Below are 17,892 nucleotides of genomic sequence, written 5' to 3'. Positions count from 1 at the left end.
ACCACATTTATAGGAAAACAAATTTGAATCACAGAAAACAAATCACCTGACTATAGTCAAATCAACTGACCAGCCTGTGGGTGGAGGATAACTACTTCATTGTATGCTATGCAATCAGATACCTAGGCTCTAGGGCTTTCGGCACAGTGCTAAAGCTCACTTCCTGTGATTTGGTCCTTTTTTGGTTTGGTCTATAAGATCCAGTGCAGGAGCCCAGTCCAAATGCATGGCCCCCTACAAAGTGTAATTGAAATTAGCCACTAGGGGAGTACCAATTAAAATCAAGACACTATCAGATACCTCTGAAAACACCCAAAATAATAATTGAGGAAATATCCCATTTTGGCAAAGATGCACATCTATTAGATCTCTCACTTTGCCAGTGAGATGGCAAAATGGTATTTGGGAAATAGATTGGTTATTTAAGAACTGCACACACATTAACCATATTATCCACTATCATTCTCCTCAGTGTATTCTAGGCAATGGAAAACTTAGGTTCACACATAAATATCCATAGCAGCTTTATCAATACTAAGTCAAATGAGCTGCTGCCTTACATCTTTTGTTGTCATTTCACAAAACAGAAGCCACATTTTGAGAGGTTCAACTGGGAGTCATTATTAGGAAGCCAGCAGCAGCAGGTGGGCTCCTGTCTCAAAAACCTACAGTCCATAATGTCACTTACACAAAGCAATTAAGGAAAAACCACATAACCGGTATGAGAGATTAAATCTACCAAAATTGTTATACATGGAAAGAACAAACTAGGTGATGATATGTAATCCTAACAAATGTGCCATACATAGGCAGAGCCAATTATCCGGAAGAAACATCAGAGACAACCAGGACCCAATTATCTAGGGGAAGCAAGACTTTCTGGGAGTTTAACAAGTCATGAACCATCTGCAATCTGAAGAAGGTTCTCTATCACCTCTAGAGCTCTCAAAAAGTACCCATCTTCTATTAACTTCTATTGAGATGCCAGGATGGCATTATTTAGACCCAGTATCCTTATTTGACCATGACCATCTGAAGCTCATTGGTGCCTCCTGAAGAATATTGACAAGTTAGCCACCTATGTCATCACCACATACGTAGGGATCACAGCATGGAAGAGGCAGACAGGACTCAGGTGCTGGAGCACTGGATCTAGGTGGCCTTGGTATGCTGAAGGAGGGGCTCTTGTACCCTGCTTCCCCTTCCTGCCCTCACTCTATGGAGGCCTGTTCACTCACAGCCCACTTGCCTGAGTACAGTCCATCCCATGCCATCCTTGCTTGGGCTGGCTACAATCTGCTGCTTCTAGAGTGTTCCTGCCATCTCCCCGAATCTCCCCAACATTCAGCCCCAGCACTTAGATCAAAGCAGGACCGTAAGGAGCTCAGTCCTCAGCTCAGCTCACACATTCACCATCCCTAGGAATGCCTCCCCCGAGAAATGTCTTCTCTCTCTATGCAATCCCTATCTGAGCTCACCCTCCAAGGCCTGAAAAAGACATGGAAAGGACTTTCCAGGTGAGTGTGCCTCTTTCCTTGGCAAGGATAGATTTCTCAGCCTAGCACCATCTGGAAGAGCACTGTCAAGCAACCAGAACAGGTGCTGAAGCTCTGTACACCTCAGGCATTTGGGGCCTTGCCCAAAATTTCTCTGAGAGCAGGGAATGCCATCCCGTCTTCACCCTAATGAATGACTTGCCTAGCACAGACCAAGTGTTCATTTCATCACACTATACTCTGTGCTGCTCTGGCAGGGCCCAGGAAATCCTGGGCCTGAGGTTCTAGGTTCTCCCACAGAATCAATGTTTCATGTTTGGGTATCTTTGCTTTTGTCAGTCTTGGGGCTTGAACTCAGGGATGAGGCATTTTCTTTGAGATGTTGCAGTCTAAAAGTCTACAATTTGAGCCACACCTCCACTTTTGATATTTGAGTAATTAATAGGATATCAGATCTTCAGGGAAACTTTTCTTCCCAGTCTGGCTTTGAACACCAATCCTCAGATTTCACCCTGCTGAGTATCTAAGATCACAGGCATGAACCACTGGCACTCCAGTTTTGGGTGCCTTTGAAAAAGTAATAAGGACAGCCCAATGGAAGAGGGGAAGCCTCAATGCTCAGCCTTTCCAGGGAAATATCCATTACACTGAGGGGTCAGAGGTAGTGGTTAGAATCCACATATTGTGGCCTCAACAAAGAGATCAGACTGCCTAATCAGGGATAGAAGATTAGCACCTTCAACAAGACATTGTACCAAACTCATGAGGACTGACAATCTTTTTCCCTGATTGTCCACATGATAATACTCAATGTTCACTTCTCAAGAGAGTATGAAGCCTAGAGAGGAAAGAGCCAAAAGCTATCTATGAGAAAGCCTAGACATCAGAAACTACACATTCTGGGTACAGAGATAAAAGAAAAGAAAAGAAAATTCAGCAGCAGATATATGGGGGGAGAGACATCAGTAAAATGAAGATGATGAAGGCTGAGAGTGAGTGCTGCTTAGTGCAGCCCAAGACATCTAAGTACCCTTCTTCCCTGTGTGTGTGATCTTTGAGGCTGGACTTCCCAGGGGACATAAGGTGACCTGACTGCCTTTGTGGCCTCATCCAATGATTTATGCCTATACTGGAAGGAACAGTTGTAAAAGCCTCTGAGTTCCAACTGCAAGGGGAACACAGCCACTTCTGGGCCTGATGGGTACTCAAAAAAGTCAGAAATGGTGCTTTGGCTCAAATGGTAGTGGGTTCCCCTTGAACAAAAGAAGCTAAAGGACAGTGCATAGGCCCACAGTTCAAGCCCCACGACCAGAAAAAAAAAAAAAAAGAAAAGAAAACTTTCTAGTGCAAATCAAAAAGATCCTGTTCCATTTTGGAAGGAGAAAGAACCATTTCACAGTCCAACATATTTCCATCAGGTATTTGATCAAAGTATGCTGCTCAACATCAAGCTCTTAAAACATTCCATTATCTATCAGGGAGGTACAGAGGTCTAGGTTGGCCCACACACAAATTCAAAGCTGTTAGAATCTTCATTTCCATCTGACTTATTTATTAAAACTCTGATTTCTGCTAAGATATGATTTGTAGGCAAAAGACTTTTCACATTTGCCACATTCATAAGATGTCTCTCAGGGCCAGCAATGTAGCTTAGTGATAGAATGCTTGCCTAGCATGTCTGAGGCCCTGCGTTCTATTTCACATCAACAGAAAAAGCCAGAAGTGACGCTGTGGCTCAAATGGCAGAGTGCTAGCCTTGACCTAAGATACAGCGCACAGGCCCAGAGTTTAAGCTCCACGACAAACAAACAAATAAATTAATAAGGCTGCTCTCTTGTGTGTGTTCTCTGATGCAGACTGATTGAACTGGTGACAAAAGTCTTTCCACATTGTTATTCATAAAACATCTCCCCTGTGTGTGTTTCCATATGGATGTGGAGATGTCATATCCATCGTTAAGACTTTCCACATGTGTTACAACCATATGGTTTCTCCTGTGTCTGTTCTCTAATGGATGTATAGATACGATATGCAGCCAAAAGTCTTTCCACATGTGTTACATTCATAAGATTTCTCTTCTGTGTGCATTCTGGGTTAGTTGCGGAGAATTGACATCCATCTCAAAGACTTTCCAGATGTGATACATTCAAATGGCTTCTCTCCCGTTTGTATGCTCAATGCATGTGAAGATTTGACATCCATCTGAAAGACTTTCCACATTTGTTACATCAAGAATTTCTAACTGAGCTCCGGTGTCTCATGCCTATAATCCTAGGTACTCAAGAGGCTGACATCTGAGGATCCCAGTTTGAAGTGAGCCCCCTTCAATGAGACTCATCTGCAATAAACTACTCAAAAAAGCCAGAAGAGGTTTGTGGCTCAAATGGAAAAGTGCTCACCTTGAGCAAAAGCTCAATGAGAGTGAACAGACCCAAAGTTCAATCCCCAGAATGAGAAAAAAAAAAATTCTTTTAATTGCAAAGTAAAAAGATCCGATTGGAATTCGAGGGAGAGAGCACCACCTCATAGTCAAACACAGTTTCATCAGGTATTTGGTCAAAGTATCCTGCTCAACATCAACCTCTCCAACATTCTACATTCAATGAGGAAAGTGTGCAGGTCCAGGATGGCCCACACCAACTTCAAAGTTCTTAGAACCTTCATTTCCATCTGTCTGATTTGTTGATTTCTCTCCTGTGTGAATTCTCATGTCTGCTAAGACACAACTTGTAGGAGAAAGACTTTCCACATTTGTCACATTCATAAGGCTTCCCTCCTGTATGTGTTCTGATGAACATTGAGGGTTGACTCGTACCGGAAACTTTCCACAAGTGTTACATTCATATGGTTTCTCTCCTGTGTTTGTTTTCTGATGCCGAGTGAGTCTTGACTTGATGCTAAAAGATTTTCCACAAGTGTAACATTCATATGCTTTCTCTCCTGTGTGTATGCTCTGATGGACAGGGAGTGTTGACTTGCACTTGACTTTCCACATGTTACATTCATATGCTTTCTCTCCTGTGTGTGTGTGTTCTGATGGATGCAGAGTATTGACTTCCACTTGAAAGACTTTCCACATGTGCTACATTAATAGGGTGTCTCCCCTATGTGTATTCTCTGGTGGCTGAGGAGATGTGTCCTCAGTCTTAAAAGACTTTCCACATGTGTTACATTCATGAGGTTTCTCTCCTGTGTCTTTTTTCTGATGTGTGCAGAGTTAACATCTAAGAGTAACTTTGCACAAGTGTTACATTCATATGTTTTCTCTTCTGTGTGTGTTTTCTCATGCTGAGTGAGGCTTGACTTGATGCTAAAAGATTTTCCACAAGTGTTACATTTATATGCTTTCTCTCCTGTGTGTATGCTCTGTTGGGCGGAGAGTGTTGACTTGCACTTGAAAGACTTTCCACATGTGTTACATTCATACGGTTTCTCCCGTGTGTGTGTTTTCTGATGCCACGGGAGTCTGGACTTAATGCTAAAAGATTTTTCACAAGTATTACATTCATATGGTTTCTCTCCAATGTGTACAGAGTGTTGCAGAGTAGATGCAGAGTGCTGACTTCTACTTGAAAGGCTTTCTACATGTGCTACATTCATATGGTTTCTCCCCTGGGTGTATTCTCTGGTGGCTGTGGAGATGTGTTCTCAGTCTGAAAGACTTTCCACATGTGTTACATTCATGAGGTTTCTCTCCTGTGTGTGTTGTCTGATGCTGCCAAAGTTGTGACTTCACTACAAAAGACTTTCCACGTGTGTTACATTCATGAGGTTTCTCTCCTGTGTTTGCTCTTTTACATGCAGAGAGATAACATCCGAGAGAAAGTTTCCACATGTGCTACCATATTGTTTCTCCCTTGTGTGTGTTCTCTGATGCCGTCTGAGATCTGGCTTGATGACAAGACTTTCCACATGTTTTACATTGTGTGTTTTCTGATGCTGAGTGAGTCTTGACTTGATACCAAAAGATTTTCCACACGTGTTACATTCATATGGTTTCTCTCCTGTATGCGTGTTCTGATGGGACACGGAGAGTTGACATCTGACAGAAAGACATTTTGTCCCCTATATGTTCTTTGATGCATGCTGCCCTCTGATTTCCTTTTGAATGACTTTTCACCTGTGTTACATTCCTAAGAATACTCTCCTGGGTGTCTTCTCTGATGCACACTGAGGTATGAGTTTTGCTGGAAAGACCTTCCACCTATCTTACATCCATGGAATTTGTCTCCTGTGTGAGTTCTCCAAAACCTGCTGAGGTCTGACTTCCAGTAATTACATGCATTGCATTCACAGGGTATCTCTCCTCTGTGAGTTTTCTGCTATACAGTGAGGCATGGTTTGTGAAAAAGATTACCTCCATTTAAAAAACCAATGATTTCCTCTACTGGGTTGCTACTAGTAATTACAACTTGCAACAAACTTATGTCTGGACTCTCCTGGCATATTTCAATCGAGCCATCTACTTGCTGGACATCTAAAATGTTTAACAAAAGGCAAGATAAAAATCATGATGGCATCCAAGCATTTCTTTGAGGATACTTATATAAAGGTAAAGACATTACCTCCCACCCTGCTTATTAAGGATTCAAAAGTAATAGTACTAGGAATGGATATATGAGAATTGCATTAATTTCTCACATGAGTGACTTAACAAATACTGACACATTCAAGTTAGGTTTTTATCTTTTTTAATATTAGAGGAAATATTTAGTCAAAATACTCAATAACTGACTGCTAATGCTTTCAAGCTGAGGACATATTATCTGCCACTTATTTCCCTTCCTTTTTTCTTTTTGGTTTGCTTTAGGGAACACTTTTGGTTTTGCAACAATTACGGAAATTTTGTGCTACTTTCCTTCTGAAACTTTAGATGTGAAGAAAGAAATGTGTTCCACAATAAGAAAACTGAGAATATGCAAAAGGGGAAATTACCTGTCACCTAAGCAGGAATGGTTCCTAAGAGTGAAGATTTATGCCTATATGTGACAATGTCTCACTTGTCCCTGAAAATTTTAGTTGGTATCTACAGGGATTTTCAAGTCTTTTCTTCTCTATATGCTACAACATGTCTTTCAAATTCCCATTTGGTAGAATTGCATACTAGAATGAAAGCCCACATGGAAGAAAGCAGATCCTCAACCTTGGTCATGTTCTGTTAACTTAAAGCTTTGTTTCTGAATCCCACATTTGTGTTCCACCTGTGAGAAGCTTTGTTCTCACTTATCTTAGATGCCCTCCTTAGTTCCTGGTAGATTCTGCCTTCTAAGTCAATAGAAAATGGGTCTCCTATAAGTTTTTCACTTTTTTGTTTTAGAATATTTTACACAAAGACACAGGAGAAAGGCTAACCATAAATACACAGAATACACAGAATTCAGGATGCTCTTCATTAACTGTTGATTCACTTGGAGTTCAACTACTTCTTTGCCCACACAGTGTGGGGCCCCTCAGGCCCTTTGGGAACTATGAATCCTTGAAGAGTGACTGATTCTAGCAGAAAATTGATGGTTTTATGAGTTCTTATCCTCTGGTTAAGAGAAGGCAGGTTTATGAGTGTCTAATATTCTGCAATTATCTAGTCCAAGACAGGAAAGTGCGTGTGTTCTCTCATACTCTATTCTAATATGTGTTTCTTAATGCTTACAATATGCCCTTGTGATCTGTTTTTGTAATTCCCTTCAGGCAGTGATGATAAAATTTGACAACATAGAATGGTAAATAAGGAAGACATCTTCAATTAATTCATGTCTGTCAGCGACATTCATTCCTCCTCTTATGGTGTTATTAACAGATGATGGTATGTGTTAATCCATTGCCCCAGTACATGCTGGAAAGACCCAGCAACACAGGAATCTAGTAGCTGGGACATGAATGAGAATATCTCAATGAGCTCTGCTCTTTTTAATATCCAGGAGCAGTAAATGTGGACTCACCTGTCATATTCTTATCTGGGGCTCTCTGCAGCCTTGGCTCTACCCCTTGCTCCAGCATAACAATCAGGTTCAGGAACTGAGTGTCCTGTTAATGGGGAATATGAACTATATGGCCTGGTGTAATAATCTCAGGCCACCTAGTGGAGAAAGCTTCAACTGAACCTATTTTCTCCTCAGTTTTACAGAGGACTTTCTCCATAAAAATGTGCTTCTGATAATAAATACCAGCTTTCTTTATTTGCTTATTTATTTTTTTGCTTGGTTGTGGGGCTTGCAGTTTGGGAATGGGCGCTGTCCCCAAGCTCTTCAACTCAAGGCTAGTACTCTACCTCTCTGAGCCACAGGGCCACTCTCGGTTTTCTTCTGGTTAACTGCAGATAATAGTCTCATCAACTTTCCTGCCTGGGATGCTTTGAACCTCAATCCTCGTATCTCACCCTCCCGAGTAGCTAGGAACAGAGGCGTGAACAGCTGGTACCAGGCTGAAATACCAGCTTTAAATTACTGATTTGCAAATTCATGGTTCCAAAAGTAAAGTATTCTCTATAGGGCATTGTATATCAACCTAAATTTTATATATCAAATTTCAAAAAGCATCACTTTAAATGCAAATTATCCCCAAGTAAATATTGTCTATCATCCTATTATTTTTTCTATCTCATCCAGGTAAAACTTTTTTTGTGAATTTCATCTAAAAAATAAACATATTTGCTTTCCTTTTTGTTTTCAAAATAGTAAAAGTTCTTTCAAAAGAAATACATTTGATCTATATTCATCTACACAGTTACAAAAACACATGTGAATTATTCAAGTAACAGAATTGGAGGAATTTATCTATTTTTGTTTATCTATCATTTATTAATCTATCACTAATAAATGCATAGGGGAAAAGACTTTAGAAGGGGATGGTAAAAAAGCCACAGAAAATATAGAAACACTAACAAAGAAGAAAGTCTAGGAGCCAGAAAGTTACTAGAGTCTTAGTAAGACTTAAACAAACAAAAATGAGGAGGTACAATTATACAACAGGCACCAGTGAAGACTGCAAAAGGCAGATGTGCAATGCACAGGAGCTGTCCTCAGGTGTGGAAGGTGTGGAAATGGTTGAGAACGGCTCAACATAACAACACTGGTGCGGATCTTCACAGCCTCTCTATATTCACTGAATTACCTGGGCAGCTCTGTTCTGAGGGTCCTTCTCTATCTGGGACTCTGCTGTTTGTTCCAGCTTCATAATTAACTCAGATTTGAGAACATAGGGCCCTATTACTGGGTAATCATAGAACTTTCACAAAAATGACTCACCTAGGTCCTTGAATGACAAGAGTATAGCATCAGGAGTTGTACAAACAAATTGAACTTGGTGTTACAGATGATCCTCAAAGACTAGAATAGTACATCTGAATAGCATTAAATTTCATATATATTCACCTATCTATTAAGAACAAAGCCTCTGCTCCTGGGAATTAATGTGACCTTTTCTCACCCAAGGAAACCATGTTGCTATAGGTCTCCAGCATCAGATCATCCTTATACAGGGTCCTCTGAGCATCATCCAGGTCCTTCCACTCCCAGCTGAAGTCCACACATACATCTTCAAATGATATCAAGCCCTGTAATGGCACACTGCAAAAAGTCATTAGCCCTGACTCATGAGAAAAACCACGTCTTGAGAATTTCATTCCTCTACATGTAGGTTTCTGTCTGACACAAAATGGTTGTTGGAGCTTGCTCTATTTATCTATGCAATATGGAAAAGAAAAGACAAAATAGAAATATCTGCTTCTATACTAACTTATTAGTGACTAAACCAAAGTTTCCCTTACCAATTAGGAAGTGTTTTTGCTGCTAGCAAAGGAGAAAAGATGAAAATTCTCTTCTAAGGAGGTAATGATCTGCACTAACAGCATCAACTAGAAATAGAGGCTTAGGATCTAGGATCCAGAGTTCAGTCAGGAAATCACAAGGGGATTCTACCACATTCGTAGATCTACATAAACACAGTCTCCAGTATGTGTTAAATGGAGTGACAGTACTCAAGAAACTGATTAGTAATGATTTTGGACATACAAGAGATTACTAAGTTCTCACAATATAAGTTTCATGTGCTCATTTTTGTTAGTATATGCCTAAAGATACTTTTAGGCTCCCTTATACTTTATTCCTAAATCTAAGGAACTGGCAGCAATGACTATTATGACATCACCCACCAATACAAAACATAAATGAGAGGAGAACAAAATGTGTCTTGACCACATTTCTATTTTTCTAGTTCCTCATGGAAGGATGGAAAGGATATAGGAGAGACAGATTCTAAGATAGCAGTGTGAGATGTCACTAACCTGAGTAGGCAAAGAAAAGTCAGAATAAACACCAGAAATGTGGTCCAAAAATGTGGAAGAAAATGAAAGATGGGAGAATAGTATTTTGTGATAAGATGTTATGCAGAGGGCACAAGGGTAGTTTTATTCTCATGCTGAGTCCTATTACAAAGAAACAATGTCCAACCATCTTTTTACTGTCACTATGCTACGCAATGCCAAAAATGAATGCTGACCCCCAGCACAGAAAAAGGAAATATGTGTGTAAAGGATTCAAAGAAAATAACCTTCAATTCACAACCTTCTGTCCAGAAAACTATTCTGATAATGAGGACTGAACATATTTTCAGATTAAGAAAATTCAACAGCAGCATACCTTCATTACCAGAGTGTTATATGAAATTGTCCTACTTAGAGAATGACAAAAGATTTTAACATAGATGTTCTCATGGGACCAGGATCAGAGAAATAGTAAATTTGTATGTGGGCGTAAAAGAAGACCACGAACACACACGTATGTAATGTTTTAAACAATGGCTTAAAACAAACATTACAATAGCATATAGGTAGGTAACTCATAAATGTTGATTCAATATGTACCTACATACATGTAAACATCGAAACAAGAGTACATGAACTACAGATCAAATATCAAATATCCAATTGTTACTCTATTTGCCTTGAAAACATCATTCTCTAAGTTCAAAACCAAAACATCACAACTTGGTGCTAATGTGAAATGGATCAAGCTTATCGATGGAAGTATTGTCTTGAAAAGTACAGATCTATAAGGTTGCAATATGACATTACTCTTAAGTATATTTATTTCCTATGGCTGCCATACCAAAACAGAGTGGGAGAGAAATGCACTTCCAGTTCTAGAAATGAGACCACAGCAATAAGTTTCCTGAGGTTTGGTCTCTTCTGAATCTCCTTGCTTCAGCCTGAGGATGACCTTCAATCAATGTAAAATCCCTGGTTTCCCATTTGTGACAAAATACAGTACCATACTCGATTAGTGCTCAAACGTGATAAACTTTGCAAAAAAAAATGCTGTAGGCCTTGCATATTTGTGAGTTCCACAAACACAAACAACTATCAATATTAAAATTGGAAAATATATGGCTCCTGTACTGAACATGTACAGACATAAAAATTGTGGAAATGCTGAATAACAAGTGTTTACACTGCATCAATTTGTACTAGGTATCAGAAGAAATTCAGAAGTGAATATGTGCTAGATATATGAAATCACAATATAGTTTTATAGAAGGAACATGAACACCTACTTTGTTATCTCAAGGAGTTTGTGGAACCATCTCTGGAAGCCAAGAGATGACTACGCTAGAGAGATTTGGTTTAAATACTTCCTAAGAAGAAGAAAAAAATACCATATGAAGTAAGGAGACAAAAAGTAGCAAAACTGTAAACATAAATGAAATCACATTAGTATTTCCTATAAATGGAGTAAAGACAAGAGGCTTTTTCTGACTTGACAAAAAAAAAAGAACTCAATATTCTATTACAAATGCATATCCTAAAGACTCAAATAAATAAACAAACAAAAACAGGCCATAAGCAAAAAACAATACTGAAAAAGCTGAAATAGAGTTCATATGAGAGGAAATAAACACAAACAGCATGATAACATACAGAGATATAATAACGGAATGATCACACATCAGAATAACACAAGGTATTTGTATAAACACTAAATTTCTCACAAAACATGAAACAAAAGCCAAGGTATTTAATCTAAGATTCTAAAACCTTGTAGAAAAATTAGAATGGGTCTGAGACAACAAGTACTGTAATGTTGGCACTTACGGTTTATTTATGGTGGCCACAAACTCAATTTTCCCACCTTTGGGGTGAAAACAAATTCTTTCTTTTAAGTGGGCAAGTCTTACCAATTTGCTTAGTCAAGTAAACTTATCACAGACTGGGAATGTGGATTAGTGGTAGAGTGCTTTCCAAGCATGCCTGAAGCCCTGGGTTCAATTCCTCAGTACCACATAAACAGAAAAGGCTGGAAGTGGTGCTGTGGCTCAAGTAGTAGAGCGCTAGCCTTGAGAACAAAGAGGTTCAGGGACAGTGCCCAGGCCCCTGAGTTCAAGCCCCAGAATGGGAGGAAAGGAGAGAAGGAGGGAAGGAGGAAAGGAAGGAAGGAGGGAAGGAGGGATGGAGGGAGGGACTAAAGGGAATGAAGGGGAAGGAAAAGGAAGGAAGGAAGCAAGGAAGGAAGGGAGGGAGGGAGGGAAGGAGAGAAGGGAGGGAGGGAAGGAAGGGAAGGAAGGAAGAAAGAAAACATATCACAATGAGGAAAAAAACAATTATAGTCATTACAAAAGAAAAGGCAGCACCTGCTTTGAACCATGGACTATTTGAGTTTTGTTTAAATACACATTTCTACATAAACCAGTAAAAGAATCCTGTTTTATTGTAGTATCTTACTAATTATAAATTTTAAGTGACCAACTAATAAAACAAACAACAACAACAAAAACCAGAATGCCAGCACCTGTGTCTCAAGCATCTCATCATAGCTACAAAAGAGGCTAAAGCCTAGATGGCAGCCTGGGCAGACAAGTACAATTAACCAGCAAACAGACAGGTTGCAGGAAAGGATCAAAGCAAGACAGCAAAATGACCAAGGTAGAATCTCAAGAGTGCAAACCTTGGTACTAGGAAAAGAAGAAAGCATCAAGCATGGTGGGAGGCTGAGGTTGGAATATCATTTGATCAGGGAAACACAACGAGTTCCATCTGAGGAAAAAAAGAGAAAAGGAAAGGAGGGAAGTAGGTGTTCATACCAGAAAGAAGAGAGGGGAAACTTGGTAGGAAGGAGAGAAAATTTCATGACATTAAATGTCACAGTTATTTCTTGGATATAACACCAAAAAGTGCATGGTAAAAAAAAAAGACAAGTTCAAATGTAGAAAATGAAAACATATCTCATCAAAGGAACAATGACAAAGGCATCCATGAAATTTGAGAAAAATATTTGCTTATATATCTGGAAAGATTAATAACCAGAATTCACTTAAAAGAATGTAAGACAAAATCTAATAACACAAAAACAAATGAAAAGTGATTTTAAAATGGGGAAACAATGAAAAACACAGAATACAGGCAAATGGTTAATTAATATATAAAAAGGTGTTCTCTTTATCACCCAGTCTCCTTATCTGCCTGCTCTCTCTGGCACACTGACACACACACACACACACACACACACACACACGACAGAATCGCCATTGTAGAATTTCCCTTACTAAGGTTCCCAGAGTGAACAAATGCATAGAGAAAAAAAGCAGAAGGATGATTCCAAGAGACTGGGGAAGAAATAGGAATTACAAGTTTCTTGAATATATATATATAGCTTCATATACAGGCTATGAAAAATATTAGATAGATGGAAAAGGAGGTAGTACAACAATATAAACATATACAGTATCAATCAACTATTCATTTGAGAATGGTGAGGCTCTTATCCAATACAGTGTCATGAGGAGAAAAATGAGGGATGGGTAACAGTGTTTAAAGACAAATGCACTAATTACCTTACTTATGGAACTGTAACCCCCTTGCTCATCACCTTTTTAATAAAGGTGAAAGAAAAAAAAAAAAAAAAGAATGGTGACACTAGCAGCATGGCTCAGGCCCTCCAGTGGTAAAACTTAGTCAAGGGATGAAAGTATCAGATAATGAACTCACGTCCACTTCTCAGACAAGAAGAAAATAATAACCATGTAGCCAAGCATGGTAACAAACACTTAAAATACAAGAATATGGGAGCCTGAGGCAAGATTGCTAGACAGCCTAGGCTATATATCAAGGTTAACAAAAGTTTGGAATACATAGCAAATCTGTCTTCACATTAACATTTAAAAGCTAGTGTGACAAATATTAAGTTATATGAGTTATAGAAGAAATACATGTGATATATGTATCTCTTCTCCATACTTACTTTAAGTAATTAATGGCAATTAGAAAGAAAAACCACAACAAGGAATTTAGAAGAGTTTGAAAGAAGGGCATCAGTGGCTCACATCTGTAATCATGGCAAGTCAGGAGGCTGAGATCTGAGAATTGTAGTTTGAATTCAGCCCAGGCAGGAATGTCCATGAGACTCTTATCTCCAATTAACCAGCAAAAAGCTGAAAGTGGAGTCATGGCTCAAGCAGGACTATATTAGGAACAGTGCCTAGCCATGAGTTCTAGCCCTAGGACTAGAAACAACAACAACAAAAGAATTTCAAAAACATATTAAGTCAGATGTAGCTAGAAACAGAACAACAATACAGGGGCTAGGAATGTGGTAAAGTGCTCGCCTCATATACCTGAAGCCCTAGGTTTGCTTCATTAGCACCAGATATATAGAAAAAAGCCAGAAGTGGCGCTGTGGCTCAAGTGGTAGACGGCTAGCCTTGAGCAAAAAGAAGCCAGGGACAGCGATCAGGCCCTGAGTTCAAGCACCAGGACTGGCAAAAAAAAAACAAAACAAAAAAAAACAAACAGAATGACAATATAAACTTCAAATAGTATTACTGATACACAGGAAAGAGATGAAAATATTAGGATCTGCGCATCCTGTCTTTATTTTTTGAATAACATTTCACTGACTGCAGTATAAATGTGTTCCACTAACTCTTGCATGCTTTCTAGCAGTACAGACGATTGTTAGCTAAAACTAGATTTCCTGAGGGTCCAAACCTTATTACTGAAGAAATGTTCTTCAGGTTTGTGAACAGTGACATTTCTAATGTAATAAAGCAAGCCACTTATGGTTGACTAGAACCATCAGCTCCTGTTCTTACATACAGAACAGTTGAAAAACATCAAAATAAAGTGAAAGGACAAAACAAAAAAGCAGCACCACATTTTCTGAGGGTAGACCTAACAGAGAGGATGGAATTAGGAGAAATCCATTTCACTGCACTAGGCAACTTTCTGGAAGGTAGTGATATTCCTATGTAAAGTGTACAAGAAAGTGAATCAAGAGAGTTCCCTAAGACAAGAAAAACTGAAGAGTAAGAAGTGGGTACAGGATAGAGCATTTAGAGAAGAAAGGAAGAAAGGAGGGGAGGAGGGAATGCAGTGAGGAAGGAAAGGAAGGATAGAACGGGGATAGGAAGAAAGGAAGGTATTTTGAAAAAAGTGATCTTTTCTATCACAGAGTGTTGCTTAAGATACGTGACTTGGACTTGTGGTTTGGCTCCTTTGGATGAGTCTACTGAGATAATATCAGCAAGTAAAGACAAGAACAGAGGGTGTAACTAACTGACACATCCTATTCTCTTTAACCTAGAAAATGACCAAGCACTCATGAACCTGAGGTCAGCCAATTTGAGCAGAGGGACACGGCCTGCTGCATAACAGATAAATCTGGAATGGCTACCAGTTTCACCTGCTGGCTTGCCAAATTTCTGGCTGATGGCACACCCTTCTGCAGAAGTAACTTTTGTCTTGCTGAGCTGTTTTTCCACTGGTGTCCTTATTCCTTCAGAACATTCCAATATCCCCAGTTTCCAAGAGAAAAGGAAAGCAATGGTACTCACTAGACACAATGTTGAAAATGTACCATACAACCTGTGGGTGGGATAGGAGGAGGAAATAACTGGGAGAGAGCCAGTGCAGGGGTGACATTGTCCAAAAGAATATCTACTCCATGCTTGACTTAAGTAAATGAAACTCTCGTATTTAATTTTAAAAAAAGGTTTAATTACACAGAAAAGCACAGTAAAGAAAGAGAAATGGAGAAAAATAGTGTGCCATGCCCCTTTAGAAAGGAATAAAGATTCCTAGAAAAGCCATACACAACATCTTCAAATATAGCATAAGTTTCAAGTAAGAAAAACACTGAACAGCAGTTATGAGCTTTGACTACAATTTAAGTGAGTAATGGACTTTTTTGGGGGAAAGGGGAGATTCTATGGCATCTATTGTACTCCCGACAGAAAATACACACCAGCCAAGAGTTATAAGTGGGCAATCATTTAAGTATAACGGGTTAATCCGGCCTTTCTAACATGGAAAGAAATTTGGGACCACACTAATTCAGTAACTGCAGAAAAAAGCTCAATAAGATAGTTTAACACAATTAAGATAAGTTAATACATGACTAATGAGGATGAGATTTCAGACTGATGGCCACCAATCTTCACATTCCATAAGAAGTTAGCATGCTTACCTCCTACGTCTGTCTCACTGGAGTAGGTAACAAACATAACTGGTTTTTCTCACATCAGAAACAACAGAGACAAATTCAAGGTGGATTTGCACTCAACTTAAGACAGACTCTTAAGATTTCATTTTCTGCTAAATCTACAAGCCATCTTTTTCTTATTATTAACCACTTTCCTGAGGCTAAATCTTTTCTACTTTCCCACTGTCATTCTTGGACCCCATTAAGCTCATAAAACATTTCATAAAAAGCACAGAATGAAACAAAAAGAGACTCACCAGAGACCTATTCATGTTTCTTTGCTCTTGGCAATACAAAGACAATTCTGACAGCACACCAGGGAGAAGTCAAATGGACTAGGGAAGGAACCAATGTGGCTTTGTCCCAAAGTTTCCTGCTCAAGACACTACACATAGATTGGTAAATAACAACAGAAGTAGTAAAAGTAATTTTAAAAATGTAATAAGGCTTCCTGTGGGAGAATTCATGTCTCAAGCAGACATACTATATTCTCCAGTAAAGATGTATCCAAAGACCATTAATTGGTAGATAATATAAATGTAGTTCATGTCTAGGTGAGGGCAAAACTAATGTGTCCTAACTGAATAATGTAAGTCAAAGAAAGACATGATGTCTTTCCTAAAATTAGGAACTACAGAAATGCACTTAGGAATGTAGGAACTATTTTCCTGTTAATGTAAAGATATCATATAGGACTCCATTCAGCATTTCATTATATCTCCTGTTTTGGAATATTTCAGTATCATAGAAAGCATGTTCCTATAGGTCAGTATTTTTCACTCAGAATTATAGAGGAAAAATGTACAGAATACATATTCATTGTGGTTTCCTGTTCCAGTACTAATTCCCAGATGGGACATCTCCCTCTACCCAGAGAGCCTAAAGCACTGATCTGGACTTTGCCATTTATCTTGTTTTGGCAAGAGATACCAGTGAACATGATGTGCACAAAGGCTTGAAAATTCCTTAGTGCTAGCCTTCCTTAACACAATTATACTACCACCAAAAAAAAAAGCAAGTGATTCATTAAAGACCAATGTATGCATTTTTGTTTTAACTTTTGTTTGTTTGCTGCTACTCCTGGGGCTTGAACTCAGGGTCTGAGCACTGCCCCTGGCTTCTTTATGCTCAAGGCTAGCACTCTATCACAGCACTTCTTCTGGCTTTTTCTGTTTATGTGCTACTGAGGAATCCAACCAAGGGCTTCACGTATGTGAGGCAAGCCATACCACTAGGCCATATTCCCAACCCAAAGTTATTTCTTTTACTTTAAAAACATAAAATGAATTTCTTAGAGGCTGAATAGCTCAGTTTATGGGACTGGAATGTCCATAGATTTCATAGTAGGAGGGTTGTTTTCCTTTGTTTTGAATTTTGGACATCCCTAGAACAAGAAATATAAAGTTTCATATGAAGAGAATTTCTGTTTAAGCATGTAAACTCCACTTAAAAGAGGGAGTGAAAATGTTTTAGGGTGGAAGTATATATAGGCGTCCTTATTTTCAATAAAGTAAAACTAATTCAGACTGGTGCTGCAGCATTTGTACTATTTCAAGAATATGTTAGAAGCAGAAAATGTTAGTGACATTTTGTGTTGGGTATTCACGCTGCCCTTCCCCCAACCCTGGAGCAGTGTGGGAGGGAACCCCTCCCACCTTCCAGCCTCAACCGGAAGAGAAGCAAGCGGTCCCCACCTCTCGTTTGGCCTCACGTTTGGCCACGTGTCTAATGGCGGAGGCCTGGCCCTTGGGGGATTATGGTCCCCGCACACAGAGGAAGTTTCATGACATCATCTGATGGGCAGCCCAGTTCAGCCAATTAGCTAGTCACCCCAAGTCCATCCCCTTCTGCCTTTCTCACCGTAATAAATTCTGCCCGTCCCCTGGGCGGGCGAGACCAGTTCAAACCTCAGATTGTCTCCCGGCAGCCTT

General features: G+C 39.3%; 1 long non-coding RNA gene across 1 annotated transcript in view; it reads left to right on the top strand.

Annotated features, from left to right (window-relative positions):
- Positions 1–17,892, top strand: part of LOC125346743 — a 63,020-nt gene that overhangs the window by 28,355 nt on the left and 16,773 nt on the right. The window lies entirely within an intron of this gene.

The sequence above is a fragment of the Perognathus longimembris genome, chromosome 2, assembly GCF_023159225.1.
Source record: "Perognathus longimembris pacificus isolate PPM17 chromosome 2, ASM2315922v1, whole genome shotgun sequence".
Taxonomy (NCBI): Eukaryota; Metazoa; Chordata; class Mammalia; order Rodentia; family Heteromyidae; genus Perognathus; species Perognathus longimembris.
This window is presented reverse-complemented; position numbering and strand designations above follow the sequence as displayed.